Here is a 20,781-nt window from a genome sequence, read left to right on the forward strand (position 1 = left end):
AGAGTAATAGAGCAGTCAATTGCCACAATGGCCAAACTGTACAAACAAAACGCCCAAATGGCCACACAAATAAATGTTCGGGGGTTTTAAAACTCCATCCACAAATGTGGATAGTGGATACTATGCTTATACTAACTCATGCTCTTAAATATGAGCCACACAGGTTTGACACTCTGGTTAGAGACAGTCACAGGGCTGAACATGCACTCAATCAAATGCCTGTGATTACACAATAGCATGCAACACAAATCTTTTTGACTGGTAATAAGTGTGGCGCACGGTGTTGCTGCTACGACCATGAAAGGTGTCCCCGCATACCTAATGGTCCCCGCTTTGTTCTTACTGGCTTGCCTGGGCAAATAAAGGTTAAATGATTATTTATTCAAACCGATACAGATAATTTCCGATATAACATTTTAATGCCAATATCAGACATCTCTACTAGGAACTAAAATATACTACCATGGCACTAACTTGGAAAGGGAATGGGAAGGGGGGAAATAAACAAATATATATATAACTGCTGAATGCCGCTGCCCTGGGGTATGAAGCCCAACCAACACGTAGTTGGTCCAACAAAATACACTGGACAGAAGAACAGACAGTTGTGGTGTACATTCGTGAAGAATTTCATCTTGTGCAAAAATGACATCCCCCATTGGTTCTGGACATTATCTGGTCGTTCCCATGATCAGGATGGGACGGGGAAAAGATTCATGGGAGTGGGCAGGACAGGAACAATGATTTGAAGAAAAAATTAATAAAACGATGAATATGCACTGTTTTCTTGATTCTGAATTAAATTATGTGCCATTATCTGTTGTTTCCAATTCAAAACAGTTACACTGTGTAATAAATAGCCTACCCATTTAAAAATACATTTTTGAAACTTCAGCTGTGATCAGGACAAGACAGGATTATTCGGTTTACTTGAGTCATAGGAGCCGGATGGCACAGGAGTAGTTTAATATAAAAAAGCAGCCATGTAATAGTTGTAAATGCTTGAATTAAAAGAAAATGTCTCATTTATTTTGATCTGACTGGTATACGGTTTATCAGAAGAGAAAGCATGGGGAGGTAAAATCTCAATTAAACAGGAGATTGAAGGAGCATGTTGGATCCATCTAATTTAGAATGTAAGAACTCTCCACCACTAGGGCAGACCTGCATAAGCCTATACATGAGGAGACCGCATTTGCGTAGATTATATTTTGAAGGCAGGGAGAATGCTAGCTCTTAGACTAAAGCAAATTGAAAATAGACAGGCAATTCCAGCCATTAGAGACGAGAATGTTGTTACAATGTGATGCAGCTATAATTAATCAATCTTTTAAAAGTTAAGTATTAAAACATTTTATGGCACTGTATAGGAAAGCCCTTGTTAACAAGATGACTTTGATCTGTAATTTCCCTTTAATAAATGTTGTTGTTGACAGGAAAGGGTGATTGATTTATGCCAGTGTAATTGTTCAGTGTGATGTGCTCCAGCTAGTGTCGCATTCTGGTTTGCTGATAAGGTCACTGGCCCTTTAAGAGTTTTTTTCCTAAACTTTGGCAGTTCGTCTCAGTCCAGCTGTTTGACGGGATGCTACAGTTACCTCTCTCCCTTTGGGGAAACTGTGAGTCAATGACAGATGTACTGTAAGTACAGTATTTATGTTTCGTTTTTGCCTAATTCATTTACTGCAGCTTACTTTGGAATTATGTTCATATTGATCCATTTCTGTTGATGTTGTTTCTCTCTGCTAGTGACATGCTGTACAGTTATAGCCATGCCATGCTGGTTAGCTTAGTTGTGTGTTAGCTAGGCTATATAAATATAACTTGTCACTTGTTACTGTTAGTGCATTGAATGTATCTTTACATTTGGTTTACAGTGTGTGCCTACTTGTATTGGTTTGCCTGTATTGCATGAGTAATTTCCCTGCATAGTCTATGTAATGTGAAACGGTAGGTTATAATAATAACTCAGGTTAATATTGTCTTAGTTACTAGTTGTATTATATTATTAATGAATATTATTGTAGCTATAGACCACATCTGTATGACATTATGTTTATGTATGTCATTACTGTTGTTGACAGAGTCTGGCTATGGGGCGACAATAATGTGGTCATGAGGCATGGTTTCTACCTTCAGCCTTTAATCGGCGTGGTTTATTATTTACATGGCAAGGCAACAGTACATGAGTTCTCCTCTCCGTGAGAGGCAGGTGGGAAAGAGGTAGACGGGGAGGAGACATCTCCTTAAATACTCTCCACCTGGTGGTAGCATTAGCGGCTCCGCCTATAGCGCCCTCTAGTGGAAACAGTTATGTACAGTCAGTGGAAACAGTTGTGTACAGTTAGACAGTTACTTGCAATCCTACATATAACCTCTAACTTTAACAACTGTTTACTAATGTATATTGTATTTAGGGATGCATCGATCACGTTTCTTGCCACCAATACCGATCACCGATCGTCTATGAGCCATATCGGCCGATACACTGCCGATACCGATAAATTTATAAATATATATTTTTTAATAATATATATTATATAATTATACTTGTAGTTGTATTATCTGCGAGACATTGCCACCACGCAACAAGTCAAAATGCTCGCTATCTGCAAACAGCTCCACTGTCTGTGTGTACTCTGCTTTGGTCAAATCACATTCAGCATGCCCTCAGCGTCCCCAGTCAGAGCGATAGTTCAACTTGACAAGCGATACTGGTTAACGGTTCTGTACTTTATCGATACTCTTATCGGTTCTTTTAGATTATTATTATTTAAAAAAAAATATTATACATTTATTATTTGAATGGCTTAAGGCCATATCTGTACTTGATGTTTCTTTGTTGTGTTGCATATTTGAAATAAACTTCAATCAAATCAAACCCCCCCTCTTAAAAACAAAAACCTGTGTTTAACCTAGCCATCTATAAAACATCATGCTAAAACTGTGAAACAAATGTCCTACTCCCCTAAAGAAAGAAATACATAGCAAACATGACTCAGTTATCCAATAGTGCTGCTGCTTTTTATTCTGTTCAAATCTTTTAGTTAATAAGTTACGTTAATAAGACTACAACGATTTCATGACGGCTTCCTGCCCCCATTTTTAAAATCCTTGGTAAACAAACGTAGTGCTGAAAATATACACTTTGATTGCTGTTTTGATAGGGTTATGATCTTTACTCTTGGCTACATTTGAAAAATAAACACAACATTGTACTTATTTGGGATAGCCGTGTCGGAGATAAAATGCCGGTTTGCCAACATGAAGCGAGGCTAAGCGTCGGAAACCTAACGTTACATTTCCTACAAAGGGGCTGGTTGTCCTGCACAATATATTCGGTTATTTCCTCTGTTAGAGTTATCAGCTTTGCTTTGTTACCATCTGCGGGGAGTTTCTCGCACTTCTGAATGGTTTCCAGCAAAGTTAGTTGCGGGCAAACATTTCCTCTTGGCATTCGGCATACTCTGTTTCAACGTTAGTCCAAGTGTTTAATTAATCTGTGGTGTTGAAGTTCCCAGTGTTGCTGCCATCCCTATAAATACTTCCGTTGCAAATATTACACTCGGCTGTGTTGTGTTATTCCACATACACGTGAGTCCTCTGTATTTGTGAGTCTGTCTTAGCTGTTAGTTACATTTACATTTACATTTAGTAATTTAGCTGACGCTTTTATCCAAAGCGACTTACAAGTTCTGTACGACAAGACAGCAAGAAGGGTACAACTCTATCAGCTGAGCAACAATGTTCATCAAAGTGTTGCGTGTTACAGTGTAGGTTAGTTTATTAGGACAAGTGCATGACAGTAAGGTTAGTCAGTTTTTTTTTTTTTTTTATATATCATTTCAGATAATGGTTGAAGAAGTGCGTCTTTAGTCGACGGCGAAAGATTGGACGGGATTCGGCTGTCCTAACTGGGATGGGTAGTTCATTCCACCATTGTGGGGCAAGGACTGAGAATAGGCTGCTTCTCTTTGATGACCCTCCGGGAGCTTGGATAGGAGTAGGTCTGAGGCGGCCAGAAGATGCAGAGCGTAGGGGTCTTGAGGGTGTGTAGTTAGAGACCATTGACCGGAGGTAGGCGGGAGCGGTTCCCTTTGCCGCACGGTATGCTAGGTCGAGGGCCTTGAAGCGGATACGTGCAGCAATGGGGAGCCAGTGCAGGTCCCTAAGAAGTGGGGTGACATGGGCCGACTTCGGTAGGTTTGAGATCAGGCGGGCCGCTGCGTTTTGAATGAGTTGAAGAGGCTTGGTGGCAGTGGCCGGGAGGCCAGCTAGCAGTGCGTTGCAGTAGTCGAGGCGGGAGATGACTGTTGATTGGACGAGGAGTTGGGTGGCTTCTTTTGTCAGGAAGGGGCGTATCCTTCTGACGTTGCTCAGGAGGAATCTGCAGGTTCTGGTTGTCGCTGCGATGTGAGCAGAGAAGTTCAACTGGTCGTCGAGGACAACACCAAGGTTCTTGGCGGTCGGGGACGCGGTCACAGCTGCATTCTCGACTGTGATGGAGAGGTCGGTCAGGGGGGAGGATTTGGCCGGCAGGTGGAGCAATTCTGTTTTGCTTAGGTTCAGTTTGAGGTGGTTGGTCGTCATCCAGGCGGAGATGTCGGACAGTATAGTTAGTACATAGCTCCACCATTATACGTTCCTAGTACACTACTCTGCGTACCCGCCTGTGACCCCAGTACGGTGGCCTGTACTCTGTGTCGTATTAGCACGCAGACACAGGCCGTTTAGCCTTTTTCTTCTTTGAGCTTAAAATAACTTCACACAGCTGACATGACTGCGGCGCTCACGTTTAGCTAATGCTAACGTTGTTGTCGCGCTAGTACTGTTAACGTGATGGCACGCTTGACGGTATGTATCGGATTGGAAAATACTTCCTGTTGTTCCGATATCCGATCCCGTGAATTTGACCAGTATCGGACCGATACCGATACTGAGTATCAGAGCCATCCCTAGTCTAGAGAGAATGATTTATGACGTGATGTCATTTGCGGTCCGCCGATGGACCGCACGGGTGGAAGAGGTTAAAGGCCCTGGCGAGTCCAGACTATTAATAATGACAGCAACAGATGGATAGCCTTAATATTGTCTCTATAGGGTTCACTTATATTATTGCTTCTATTCCTCTTAAATCTTATCAGAATTGGTTCAGATATATCAATTTCCTTTTATCTGATTCCTTTGGAATAACAAAAAGCTGAGAATTGCACACAAGAAATTGATTATACCCAGATTCACGGTGGGTCTAGGAGTCCCAGACATATGTCAGTATGATTTTACACACAATGCATAATATACAAAGCTGGGAGTGGTTGGAGAAGACCATCGTATCTTGAAATAAGAACATATCCTTGGCATCATTGTGGTATTGTCCAAAACTACCACCTCTATTGGTTAACATTATTAGGTTTTCATGCTTGATTGTGAACAGCTGCAAAGGAGATTTAACATAAAGGGGCTTTCTCTTCCATCTTGTCCTATTTGGTGTAATCCCATCCTTTTGCTGGAGGTAGTACTTTATGTAATACAAATTGGCAGAGGCAAGGCATTGCAATAGTGGGACAGATCTTTGGTGACAAATCTTAGCATTCCAACAACTTCAGTTTGGCCTTTCAGACTTTTTTTTTAATAACATAACGTCTGTTATAAATAAAAGATGTGATGAAAGAGCTGTGCCCGCCTCATGCACGGAGTGGGATCAGCTCTTAAGATCCAAATTCAAATGATTCATGAGTCATTATTTTAATTTGCTATGGGATCATGTTATGTTAATTAACTCATTGGACGCCAGACCCGATGATAGTCAGGTTATCTCGCCAGCGGCTGAGCGACATACCCGAGTATAGTCGGGTTTTCATAGTTCTTTTATAAAAAAAAATTATTCTATGCAATGTCACGGACCTCGGTGTTACCATAGGAAATCATTCTGAGATTCCGAGAGTGCAAAATACCTCATTACACCTTACTGTAAATTGTACCTAAATTGTGGCCCCCAAGGCACTGCTCCGGAAGGTTGGAGATCTCCTCCTCCATGTTGACGGCTGTTCCATCTCCCCGTCTCTCGAAGTCCGTAACCTGGGCGTCACCCTTGACTCCACACTTTCATTTCACTCCCACATCAAATCCGTCACCAAGTCTGCCTTCTACCACCTCAAAAACATCTCCCGTCTCCGACCCTCACGCTCGGATTCTGTGGCCCTGATCCACTCGTTTATCACCTCCCGGTTGGACTACTGTAACGGAGTCCTGTTCGGGGTACCCAGCAAAGCCCTGGACCGGCTCCAGTATGTTCAGAACTCAGCTGCCAGGGTTCTCACTCACACCAAGCCCTGGCAGCACATCACCCCCACCCTCATCCACCTCCACTGGCTCCCAGTCAAGTTCCGCATCACCTTCAAACTCCTGCTCCTCACCTACAAGTCCCTCCATGCCCTCGCCCCCCGATACCTGTCTGATCTCCTCCACCAGCACACACATACGATCCTCTGATCTAGGTCTCCTCTCCATCCCTCGCACCAGGTTACGGACTTTCGGGGACAGAGCCTTCAGCGTGGCATCCCCTACCCTCTGGAACTCTCTCCCCCCCGAAATCCGCAACGCCCCAACCCTGGACACCTTCAAAACTGCTCTTAAAACACACCTCTTCACCAAGGCTTTTCCCCATCAATTAGTTTAGATTAGATTAGGTCCATTATCCCTTACCAGCCCTCATCCCCTTTTTCCCCCTACTTCCCTAGCCCTATTTTTGTCCTGATTGTGAAGCGACCTTGGGTTCTATGAAAGGCGCTATAGAAATTTGATCTATTATTATTATTATTATTATTATTATTATTATTATTATTATTATTATTATTATTATTATTATTATTATTATTATTATTATTATTATTATTATTATTATTATTATTATTATTATTATTATTATTATTAAATTGTACCTCATCCCATTTCTGCATTGTACTGTATAGTATATAGTATATTGTATTGTAACTCAGTTACTTTTCTACTCTGCATTGTACATTGTATATATGTATTGAACACTTTTGTCTACGTACTTGTCTTCTATTTTATACTTACTATACTTATTTAATTTTTATCTAGCACAATCTCTGGAGCAAAACAGAAAGAAGCATTTTATATAAAAGTATTCTGTACTTCTGTATGACAACTAATAAAGAAACTTGAACTTGAACTTGAAACAATACCGGCCGCATCCTGCTAGGTGGCAGTATCGCCCACCCTTTGAAACCTTATTTCACACTGTGTGTCACATCTAATTTCCCCCGGGTGGAGAATTTTTGCGGAATTTTAGCGGTTCACCCGATCACATTGGAACGCGTCCATGGCCCCTCGATGCATGTGTTATTGCCGGATTATGTCGGGGATCCGATGGACACCAATACTGGAAATCGCGATCAGACAATTGGAATATTCTTTTTGGGATACTTCCTAGTAAAGGTAAGGGACTATATGACATCAATCCTACTTTGATCCAACAATGATTTCACATCGATCGCAACGATCATATGTAACATACTCCAAAACGTATGCTGTTGCTGACGATCAAAGCATCAAAAAACGCCCCCTCCCCCTTTCTTTTTTTTCTCCTCTTTTTCTATTTTTCTCCCATCCCAATTCCAGTGTGCCAATTCTCCCCTCCTCTGTCTTGAACGTTGCTTGCATATGCCCCCCACTAGCCGGTTGTAGGGAGGATAGAAGCTTGCATCACGTGTCCCTTCTGATACACGAGGAGGCAGCCTGTCACATCTTTTCACCTGCCAACGCGGACTCTCATTGGCGAGGTGTAACGTGTGGGAGGCTCACACTACCCCCGCCATTTCCTGTCTCTGCTGTGCAGGCGTCCCCAACCGACCTGTCCACAACGTCCAGATTACCACCCATCGACTTCCACCCGCTAACTCTGCCAATTGAGTTAGTATGACGGCTGGCCCAAGCCGGAGGCAACGCCGACAGCCGGAGTCGAACCCGGTGTCTCTTGCGTTGGTGACGAGCGCAATGTCCGCTGTGCCACCCAGCCGCCCCTAGCTAGCTACTTCTCATGTGTGACTACAAAATGTGTTTGACCAGTCACAATTGAGAAAACTGCTATCTCCACCCGAGCGTTCCTGGATCTCAAGTTTTATAGCACCTCCTGACCTGCTCCAAATAGTAGTTCTGAGAATCTCCCTGTTTACCATGGAAACAATTTTGGAACCTGTGAGCTCAGTCTGACAGCGTGGTTTGCCACACCAATACAGAACCACAACCAGCTATTGTAAAGCAGTTCATAGTGGTTAATGTCATGTCAGAAGATACTGCATTCAAGCATGTTGTTGCAAATGTTTCCTGGCTTCATCCCCATCCAGACAGACATTTTTATGGAAAGCCTGTAGAAGTTTGGAGCTTGCAGAGAACTGACACCTCCTGCCCAGTATCATTTCTCCCCGTTGAGCACATTGCTGGCAGATGTGTGGACGATGAACACATCTACTGTGCAGTTAAGCAAGACAAGAGAAAAGGTGGCAGTAGCGATACCGCTGTTGACAATGGTTGAAATGTAAGATACTTGAGGTACTATAGAAATATGTTCCACTGTTATTTCTTGCTCTACTATTGAAATATGTCAATCTTTGAATAAATTGTGTGGATTTTGATATACTGTCTTGCACATCATTTTAATTAGACTAGTGCAGTTCACGTTTGTGGCGTGGCCACTCAGAGTGCCTGCCTGTTCAGAACCCACACCCATTCAGAATGGACCGGTTGCTGGGCTCCCGGTACTGCTGCTTACAGCGTTCCCTGTTCGGAGTGCTTGGTCTTTCTCAACGTGTGCTCGTTCGATTGCTCAGCCCCTAGAGCTGCTGCTTGCAGCGTTCACCCGACGACTTCACACTCAAAACTTAAAATGTTTTATTATAGCTCCACCCTCTGGCCAAATGGCACTAAATCCGACACTGCCCTCCTTTGGGTCCTCAGCAACACACCCGCGGAGAGCGATCGGATAACCGACATACGTGTAAAGTTTGTTTTTATAATGCCACCATCTGGCCAAATGGCACCAGGTTAGCTTTTCTATTTGGCATTTTTTTATTGATTAAAATGTAAAGGCAGTCTGGAGGAAATACATACAACACTAAATAAATCTATGCAACTGCTTTGTGATTTTGGATTTGGGTTTCTGTGTTGCATTGTAGTATTATTGCAAATCTTAATTATTACCGTAGGCTGCAGGCATGGACAAAGTACTATCGGAACCTGAAGAGGCAGGGGTGTCTGACTCTGAGCTAGTTCACCTTTGCTTGGGGGAGATTCTAAATAGCTTTCTCCAAGACAACAATAACACTTGCCCCACATGACTCGTCTTCAGACTGTAGCTGAAGGGTACAGCACCCTGAGAAGGTACGTTTCACATTTTCCCAAAGCTTTGTTGAGGTAGGTAGGGAAAAAAGGAAAATAAAGACTAGACATGCCATTTGACTAGGGACCAGGGGAGCAAGCAATTAATGGATTACATGGGCAGGAAAGAGTAATCTCTTTACTACTTTGTTTGGCTTAACCAGTATGTCGATATGTCTGTGGGGCTTGAAAGAATCCCTTCAACCTAACCTTTAAATTTAGCGGTTTGTGTCAGGCTATTGTCTCATAAATCATAATTACCTGTGTTTCTACGGGTCCTTGATTGATGTGGTTTTTGGCATATTTGTTTACAGTAGGGAAATGCACAAGTTCCTTTCCCTACTGTACCTGTGCGACCACTGGTGCTGCCACTGCTCAGGAGGTAGAGCCGTCTTCAGGTAATCTGAAGATTCCTGGTTCAATTCCGTCTCCTCCCAACTTCATGTCGAAGTGTCCTTGAGCAAGACACTTTACCACTCACTGGTCCCAACGAGCTGGCTGATGCAGCCTTTGCCGTCGGTGTGTGTATGTGTGAGAGTGAATGGGTGAATGTGAGGCATAAATTGTGAAGTGCTTTGGCCTTTGGGTGGTCAGAAGACTGCATGCGCTATATAAATGCAGTCCATTTACCATTATATGCAAAAGACCCGGGGCCAACTGATGACCTACATATGACCTTCCCTTGACCTCTCACCTCAAGATATCTGAATGAAAATGGACTCAATGGAACCACACAAGGCTATGGGTACAATACCCTACCCTAGCACCCCCCCCCAAAGGAAGCTTAGGTTTTAAAGGGTTATTAACCCATTGTCAGTCAGAATACAGGTGTGTTTTACTATTTTAGTATTTACAGTACAAGCATTATCACCATGAGCTAACCTTTTATACCCACATCATACAAAAATCCAAAAAAGTACACATATTTACCTGTTCATCCTTGTATCTATTATAGTAAGTCAGCAAATCAACTAGTGAATGGAAACATGTCCCCCTGTCCTATATTATTCGATTGTATTTTTATTGTAATTTAGTTCCATTTCATTGTATTCTACTTAAATAAAAAACAAGTATTTACTCCTACTTACAGACTTGATATTGTCTGTTAGTGTTGATGATGATGATCATTCTAATGATGATGGGGCTACTCATTTGTTTACATTTTGATTAACCTGTTATGCCCTAGCCGTATTTTCAGAAAATCTGCCTAAAAGTACATACCCAGTAAATGGAAGATTGATCCACTTCTACAAGGTTAATTTGCATGTTCCTGGTATCTATGGACATCTATGGACCTCAGGGAATGTATTCCCAGTGACCGAAATATTGTGTCTGTTACTATGCTTGAGTAAATTGTAATGAACCAAAGGAGAATATAATTAATTTTCTTCCATCTTTGACGGTGAATCAAAGCAGCAGTGCTCACATATGTAGACGCGGACTGGTTTTGTTATTTTGATCATGGACTCTTGCTCTGGTATTATTTGTTCTGATTTGAATTCTGTATTTTACTGTTAATTTTATTCTATCTTTTAGAAAATGTTAGGGTTTGTATGCGACCCCAATAGCACAACACAAGACCGGTATGAGAGTTAGCCACAAACCGGGCGTAATTTATTATATACAGAAAAAATGCAACACTGCCCCTTTAACACATTGGACGCCAGCAGCAGGGGGCGCTGATGGCCTTCAGCGCCAGTGCGTTATTCAATGGATATAGTTTTAGAATGCCAAACTTGCGAGTCCTAAAACTATATTTTATATTATAGCTATGGATCTAATAACGCCGTCGACTGTCAGTGAGTTGCTTCTGGTCAACATGCAAAAACTGATTGTTTTTTCATCCGTACATTTCCGTTTTAAATATGAGTATAGTTTGAGTGATTCTGAGTAATTCTAGGAAAAGACGAGAAAAAGGCATTTTAGTGTAATCCAGTTATCATGTTGTAATTTTTCGGCTGATTATCTAATCATCCTGAAATCAATGCTAGATTATTGGTATTATGTCTCCTCGTGTATGAAATGTTGCTTGAACCGCGGGGCACCCCCCCACCCCCCCCCCCCCCACCAACGGTACACAGCACAGACAGAGTCCACACACACAGCTTCGATCGCGGGAGAAATAAATATCAGATCAACGTAATGCAAAAAAAATAATCCAATTATTTGATCGCCATTCCAGTTATCCACAGCGATCCTGTCCCCGACATTACCGAGTGTTACACATGAAAGGGCGGGCGGGGTTAGTGTTCCATGCCATCGTTGTAAGTGCCTGCCTCGCCTGAGTATTTAAACCCCGCCCACACGGCTCAGATCGGCTCAGAAAACACACCAGACCGTTTCAAATGGAGTGCAATAGCTCCGCAAGGCAGTAGAGGGCGGTGTTGACCGTCTGCCAGCTCAGACACATTCACCAGGGTCTGCAGAGGCTGCAGCCATGAATTATGAATAGATATAGCGAATAAAAGAAATAACGATCATAAAAACGAGTTAACTTGTTGTTGGCGTTATTCGATTGGCGGGCAATAACGAGTTAACTCGTTCTTGGCGCAGAATGTGTGAAGGGCAAACAAAAACAACCCGAAGGCGAATACAATACAGTCCAGCAACGCAGTGTTCAAACGTCCCCTTTTAGGGCGAAAGTAAACAAACCCGTAGGCGATAGAAAACAGAGTAATTACCTGTGTTTCTATGGGTCTTTGATTGATGTGGGTTTTGGCATCTTTGTTTACAGTAGGGAAATGCACGAGTTCCTTTCCCTACTGTACCTGTGCGACCACTGGTGCTGCCACTGCTCAGGAGTTGCCAACTATTCACAGGTGCGTGAAGCTGATTGTTTGGCACGCCCCCCTGTTGGGAAGTACCCCCCCCCCTCCACGGGAGACACCTGGCGACCAGCCTGGCCCGTCGGGGTGGCAATGCTGAAAAACTGAGCAGGGCAGGGGTCATGACGGAAAGGCAACTGCCCAGGAGTAGGACGGCTGGGCTAGACGTAGGAGCATGACCAGGCGTAGAAGCCGGACTGGGCGTAGTGGCTGGGCCAGGCGTCGGAGCCGGACCAGACGATGAGGCAGGGCTAGCTGCCTGGGCACAAGCTAGCTGAAGGGGCAGTCCTAGCTGTGGGAGACATGCTAACAGCCAAGGGGGCCGTGCTAGCTGGGGAAGCTACACATTTAGTGGGGCTAGCAGAGGGACTGGGTTAGCTGCCTGGGCATTGCCAGTTGTAGGGGCTACATTAGCATAGTGGCTGTGCTAGCTGCTGGGGCTAAGCTAGCAGACTGGGGCCATGCTGGCAGTAGAGGTCTTGCAGCAGTCGGGACCATGCTGGTAGTAGAGGCCTGGCAAGCTGCAGGGGCTCTCTTACACTGTCTGTGCCGGCTGGGCACAGACAGTGTAACATGGCCAGGTCGTACTGTTAGGGTTTGTATGCGACCCCAATAACACAACACAAGACAGGTATGAGAGTTAGCCACAAACAGGGCGTAATTTATTATATACAGAAAAAATGCAAAACAACCCGAAGGCGAATACAATAGAGTCCAGCAACGCAGTGTTCAAATGTCCCCTTTTAGGACGAAAGTAAACAAACCCGTAGGCGATAGAAAACAGAGTCCAGGAGATCATGAGAATGTTCAGGTAGTCAAGAGACTCACCAGGCAAAAGCGCTGACAGGGAATTAGAACGAGGATCACATGGCAATGGTGATTGCACAGGGAATATCCACGGGAGCATGAAAAACGTCCAAGCAGGAAAAACTACACCATGTCTCTCACCGGAGACACGGCTGAACATGGCATACGGCAGTATACGGCACGACCTGGCCACGAGTGGAAAGGCAGTCAGCATACTTGTACTCTCCCGACGAGCTGATTGCCAACTATTCACAGGTGCGTGAAGCTGATTGTTTGGCACGCCCCCCCGTTGGGAAGCGTGCCGTGCTGGCCCAGCCCTCACAGAAAAGCCTCAATGGACTAGTGTTGAAAACTAGCACTTGTGCTATAAACACGCAAAATGGCACATGTATCTGGTCTGTCCACTGTGACTGGTCCAAGCTGTGGTGTGACGTCCATTTTAAATAAACATTTTTCATTCATTCAATAACACCATGCTAACATTGACCAAAAGTGAAAAAATTCAGCACCATCTTGAGATCAAGTGTACTAAAGATCTAAGCAAATGAACAAAGGGTGGATTATTTACAGGTTTTTTTGTAGATACAGTACTGAATTTTGCCATCCGGACACATTCAATATGAAATATTAATATAGAATATCAGGCCTATAAATTATCTTATTATAGTCATACATCTATTGATCGGCCCAAATCTCCTCTTTCCAATGGCAGAGTTAAACCTGGATTTAATACCACCAGATGCCCGATATAGGGCACCAAAGACCGTGAATGAAATCTACTGTACACGTCCATTGAAAGCCCTGGGTCTCCTCTTTCTTAGGACTACAACAATTTCAAGATGGCGTCATGTCCTCGCATCTAAATCCGGCTTCCGGTGCAATGTGCAGAGATTTTTATAAGCTCATATTTTGCTAATAACAATTAAAATCATTGGTGCTGAAAATATACACTTTGACTGCTGTTTTGATAAGCTTAGGGTCTTTACTCTTGGCTACATTTAAAAAATAAACGCAACATCACTCAATACGGACCGTATTGATCTATTTGTGATGTGAAATAAATCTCGCCCCCATACCGGGCTGATCGGGCTTAAGAGTTTATTGTTTTAATACAATATTACAATTATTAATTATAATTATACTTGTAGTTGTATTGTCTGCGAGACATCGCCACCACGCAACACGTCAAAATGCTCGCTATCTGCAAACAGCTCCACTGTCTGTCACGTCATAACCAACACTCTCGTTCACTAGAGCAGTGGTTCTCAACTGGTCTAGCCTCGGGACCCAACATTTTCCTTAGTCATTAAGTCGCGACCCAACATTTTTAACCACTATGATTTATGTAAAAAAATGAAATAAACACAAAAAAGTGCAACAAAAGTGCAACTATTGCTAAAAACCCAATGAAATAAAAGAATAATAAATAATATATGCTTCTTAGCAGATTTCTTAGCTTAACATAACAGACCTAAATTTGGGGGAACTAATGGGATAACTGAGTTTGCAACAAAAGTGCAACTAGGGCTAAAACCCAATGAAATAAAATAATAATAAATAATATGCTTCTTAGCAGATTTCTTAGCTTAACATAACAGACCTAAGTTTGGGGGAACTAATGGGATAACTCAGTTTGCAACAAAAGTGTAACTAGGGCTAAAACCCAATGAAATAAAATAATAATAAATAATATGCTTCTTAGCAGATTTCTTAGCTTAACATAACAGACCTAAGTTTGGGGGAACTAATGGGATAACTGGGGTTGCAACAAAAGTGCAACTAGGGCTAAAAACCCAATGAAATTAAATAATAATAATAAATAATTATGCTTCTTAGCAGATTTCTTAGCTTAACATAACAGACCTACGTTTGGGGGAACTAATGGGATAACTGGGGTTGCAACAAAAGTGCAACTAAGGGCTAAAAACACAATGAAATAAAATAATAATAATAATAAATAATATATACTTCTTAGCAGACATCTTAGCTTAACATGCAGGGAACTAATGGGATAACTGGGGATGATGTTTGCTCCTGACAAGAGTCTCAAAGTCTGGGGTGATGGTAGACAAAGCAACTCTGAGGTCATGCTCAATGTCCAATCTGTTCCTCCGCTTTGTCTTCAGCTGGACCAGAGCTGAGAAGCCACTTTCACAAAGATAGGTAGTGAAAAAAAAAAGAAAAAAAAACGTTTTTTTTTTTTTTTTTTTTTTTACACACACATCCGCGACCCACTCAAAATGGCCCCGCGACCCACTTTTGGGTCGCGACCCACCAGTTGAGAAACACTGCACTAGAGGATACTATGATGAATTGAAAATGGGGGACCCTGATGTAAACAAGACGAAAGTCTTTCTCTGGTCTGCATCCCCTTAACAATTGTATGTATTGAGCTGTACTGTACTGTCTGTACCCATTCTGCAATCTGTTAATAAACTTTTCAATCAAACTTTTCAATCAAAACCGCTGCCCAACTCCGCGCTCTGAGCGTGCGAGACAAACAATGTAACCGTTCTGATGCACACATCACAGCCCAGCTTACCCCACCTGGCTGTTGCGCCCTCCCTCTGCAATTCGTTCCCCGCATACATGATCGCCGACATGCAAAAGGTCTTCGACCACCCTCCCGGGGGCTCGGATAGTTCTGCTGGCTTGTTCATATATTCCTTTACTGCGAATTCAGCGTCCCAAACCTATCCCAGGCAGGGCGCAGCCGCTGTGTCTATTTTTTTTACCAACGGATTTCCAGTTCCGCGTTGACGCTTCCAGGTCGCGTCTATTCGAATCCCAACCGGTTCATGCGTCGGCTACACGCTGTTAATAACACTGCATTATCGAGACAGCGCCCCTATGACGATCTGAATGAATTCCAAGAGTAGGGTAAATCTGCAGTGCCGCTTCGCTCTGTGACATGAGTAGCCTCGGTTACAAATTTGGAATAAAATCCAAAACAACCTTGCAGTTGCAGTTACACTCCCATCCAGCAGGGGGTGCTGCAGCCCCTGCCGCACCCCCCCTTCCCGCGTCCTTGTATATATATATCGAATTAAAGCCCCATTTGTTGCCTGTCGATATCCCTTTCAGGTGACAAAATCCGTTCAGCGGTTCTCGAGTTACATGCCGATATGAGGCGTGCGCCGAAGTACACGGTATTGTGCAAATACCACTCCTGACTCATGGGGCTCTATAGGTAGAACTTGTAAGTCGCTTTGGATAAAAGCGTCAGCTAAATGACTAAATGTAAATGTAAATGTAGCTCCGTCAATCATTTGGCGATCTCGAAAATCATTGGACAGGGTTGTAGCTGATGGGTGTGGCTTACCAATGATACCCAACATGGGGATGTACAAATCAGGGATCTAGGTGACAACTCACGAGCGAAAACAGGAAGAGAAAAAATGCAGAATGAATCGAAGTCTATGAGGAAAATGAAACCAGGAACGCTACACAGTTTACCAAAATCGCTCCTAATCACTCATTTCTGAACGGATTTCTATGAAATTTGGATATTACTGTAACTACACAAGACTTCAGGCTATGGACCCATGGTGTATTTTCAGTCATGACAATTTTTGCGGAAATACTACTTCTGGACTACTAACTACTACAGAAAAACGTGAGTAACACGTTTTTCTACAACTCAAGTTCAGACCTATGTTACTCTAATTCATTAGCACTAAAAGTGAATCTTCTTTATTGTATCAGAAACTTCAGAATGTCATCTTTCAAAGGAGACCAGGCTCATTCTTGTGCTATAAGTATAAAGTATAGTATTTTGGTTTGCAAAGAAAGTATGCAGTCCTCAAAAACGAAAACTAAAATGACCAATGTTAAGACATTCCAGAAAATGTTCTGGCATTCTCATCCAGAATGTTCTTCAATTAGTAACCAACAGTGGAATGAGTGAACAAAATCACAAGGTGTAGCTGGAAGAGATCCGGTCTACAATGGAAGAGGAGAGAAGGGGAGTGACTCCCAGTTGCGGTGGAGAGATCATTCCATTGGATGTAGAAGAGACTTGGCCTAGCGGGTCACTGGGTACAGCTGTCCCAAGGATGGCAGTGCAACGTGCCCTGTAGTTGCAGAGTGCAACTGGAGCTTTTGGTTGCAATTTAACTTTGTAACCTGGTAGGCACAGCACCAGGGGGTTGAATTAAATATGGGGAGCATATTTTATACTTCTAATATAAAATTAGAAGTTCAACTTTAGAATCAGAATCAGAACCAGAAAGGTCTTTATTGCTAGTCGTTTAACACATAGAAGGAATTGTATTTGGTCATTTGGTGCGACATTAACAGACAGACAATTAGGGTAGAATAAAATAAAAGATAGAAAAAAAATCAAATGGAATATAAATCAAATTAAAGTACAATAGAATAGAATATAATTATTAAATCAAATGGGCTTCCTTAATAACAACATCTTATGCAACAATTAGTTCTGATTTGATACAAATTGATACAGTATTCAAGTGTTCAAATAATCACAGCGATTCTAAATGTAACCACTGATTGTTAAAAGATTGCATGCAGATGAACAGCAATAACGGCACATTCATTCATTTCCATGTCTTCAAATTGAGGCTTCCAAAGAGCAGACAGACAGGTTGTGTCTGGCAGAAGTCCTGGCAGAGGACGGCCTCTTTGGTGAACTGGCACGGTAACCTCTCACAAGTCACAAGTTGAAACCAAAAGCAGTTTGTTTTCTCTAGCTGGGCTTGATTAGCAAGAGCAACATACAGCGCACATGCAACATTTATAAACTTTCTTAAGAGCATAAGTGCAGTTTACATAGGCTCTTGTCGCAGAGGCAGGGGGTCAGCGAGAGGGCGGTGTTTGGACAAGCACATTAAATGTTGGTTTACCCCTCAGAGTTAGTTTTAAGACTCTTATTGACCACAGATGGCTCCTGTATGGCCATGGTTATGAAATAGAGGAAGGTTAAACTGCCTTAGCACATAATCACATTCAAATGAATCCTCTTCACACCTTATAGCAAAGTGTAAAATGGATTGAACATTTAGAAATGAGATAGTGATAGATGATGGTCATTGGTACACATTTTAATTCTTCTAATCTCTTTTGGAAGCCATAATGTAAGCACTGAATTTGGAAGATTTGTTTCTGTTTACTTATGCATTTTCTTTTTTGCCTAGTCAGGAAAGTAACCCTCAGCTACAGGATTATTGGCCATATAATTAATTGTTTTCACTTATTGTACATCCTACTATAGTGCACCCTATTTCTAGGAAACCCCACCATACTGAGAAAAGCCAGATACAAACCCCAAAAATGACTGATAATGGAGCAACTAAAAAAGTCAAAATGTTTCATTATTTTATGTGATGCATAAAGCCATGCATGGCAAGTCTGTTTTTTAGTTTTTAGTTTTTTTGTCCTCTCCCAACCCGAAGGGGGTTCGTCCACATCAAAGCTCAGACACATGTGGTTCTAGGTAATAGTGAGAGAGAGAGAGGGCAGGTGAACACAAGAGGTCTTCAGTTTATCAGCAGGGGGAAGTCAGAGAGTAGCGAGGGGTTAGTGGTAACATAGAAACCACCACCACACTTCAGGGAGATTAATCTGAGTTTAGAGAAGCTGAATTGTCGTTTCCTCTATGAGTGTTTGAAAATTAGCTTTTCCATAAATCTTGGTAGGTTTGGTTGTCCCTGTTGAGGTTTTTAACCAGATCGGTTTGGTCAAAAGAGGTTATTAATCATTATCCATCGTTTGATGCCCACGATGACCATCGGGATATGAGAGGATTCCAATTTTAGGACATTGCTTGCAGAAAAATCTGTTTGAAAATGATTTTCAGTTGAAAGTAATGGAGTGGGTCACTGACTCACCACCACAACATCATTAGTCGATGACCAGTAAACCAGGACCACGTGCAACACATGCCCAGAATTCATAGTATTCTTTCTTAATCAGCAGCAGTCTTGGCAGAACATAGGCAAGAGGAGCTATTTATAGGAAAGACTTTTCTGGCCATGTAATATTTATATATTTAATTACATGCTTTCAGGCTAATAAACGCACACCATATCGGATCACTTCATGTAGCATCCTTATAAACGGTTCATTTGAAATCTCCAATCTGAATGATTTCAATCAAGTTGAATATTCTGCATGTAACTATTGATGCCCAACAAATGTTGGAGCAGCTAATATTATGTTAGGGGAAATGTGCTTACCGTCTTCTCCAGAGTCAGACAAGAAGATAGATAGAACAATTTCCTCTCTGTGTGTTCAGTAGAAAGCTATCCGGCTGCAACCTAGCCTAGCTTAGCACAAATGAATGGAAGTGGATACGGACCACTAGCCTAGCTTAAAACTCTGGGAGAGGTTTTTGGCCAACAGCTAGGCAAGCTGGTCCGTATCCGCTTCCATTCATTTGTGCTAAGCCAGGCTAGCTTGTAGCCAGATAGCTTTCAACTGAACGCACAGAGAGGAAATTGGTATCTATCTTCCTGTCTGACTCTGGAGAAGATGCTAAGCACATTTCCCATAATTTTGGCATGTTGCTTCACGCAGTGCATATGATTGACTGAACTTCAGGCAGCATCATATCTTAAAACAGCCCCTCACCCCCACCCCCAGTGTAGCCAAATGTTGGTGTGACCAAGCCCACCTCAAACCAGCAGCTGTTGCCGGACACCAAGAACCACTACATCTCCTCCTGTAGGCAGCCATGCTTCATCCCAGCCACGGTCGTCCAGTCAAGCCCGAATTGAGGCCAACAGGTAGCTCCTAAAAAGTAAACAAAAATCTAAAAAAAAGTCATTCCCATGACATGTTTTGCCATAGAAAAGCCACAGCTCATTGGCTACTGTGGTAATTTAAGGATAATCACCTGCTAGTTGATTAATTACAGTCACCTGTTGTTTGTGTCCAGGACGTCTGCAAATACTATTCACCCACACTATTCACCCATCCACACCCACAGCAGGGCTGCTGGGGAGAATGTAATAGTTTTGACCTCAGTCATTCTCTCAGTCAGGAAGGCATTGGCTATTTTAGTATCATCTCTACCAAGTTCTCATCTCAGAGAACAGCGCGTGCTGGGGTAATGAAGTCATAACGGTTGGAGTAACACAAACATAAATAAAGTAATTGTTCTGTTATTATGTGTAGTGTGCAAGAGAGAGAGAGAGAAAGGGAGGGAGAGAAAACAATAGGGTTAGAGAGAGAGAGAGAGAGAGAGAGAGAGTGTGTGTGTGTGCAGTGCATGCATGCATGCAACCTCTGTGGCCGTGGCAATGTCATCCTGAGAAAGATTGCTGGCAGGCCCAGGGTCAGAGGTGGCCCCTCTCAGGGAATTCCCTCTTTAAAAGGTTATCTGGGCCTCCATTTGGCGGCGTGTGATGTGATTTCAGTTTGTAATTGTGTATGATTGAAATAATAATATATAATATCGCGCCCTCACTGGGGGTCACATATTCTCTCAGGATACTTGTTTCCTCGGCTGAGAAGTACATCGGAATGTGTCAATCACCGGGCAATTGCATTAGTGAGAAGAAAGTAAAGATGTAATGTAAGAAAATATAGAAGAAAAGACAACTTGAATGTATGTATAAGTATGTATAAGGAAAAGATACAAGAGCGCTCTCCTCTCCTTGCTAGCATTTCTGCTTCACTTCTCCTCTCATCTGAAATGCAAATAGGATCTGTGACAAGGGCGTCTCAGCACTTCATTTGTGTACACTTTGCACTCGGATGATGAAAATCCCCCCCCCCCCCCCCCCCC

The sequence above is a fragment of the Notolepis coatsorum genome, assembly GCF_963971535.1.
Source record: "Notolepis coatsorum genome assembly, chromosome: 16".
NCBI lineage: Eukaryota > Metazoa > Chordata > Actinopteri > Aulopiformes > Paralepididae > Notolepis > Notolepis coatsorum.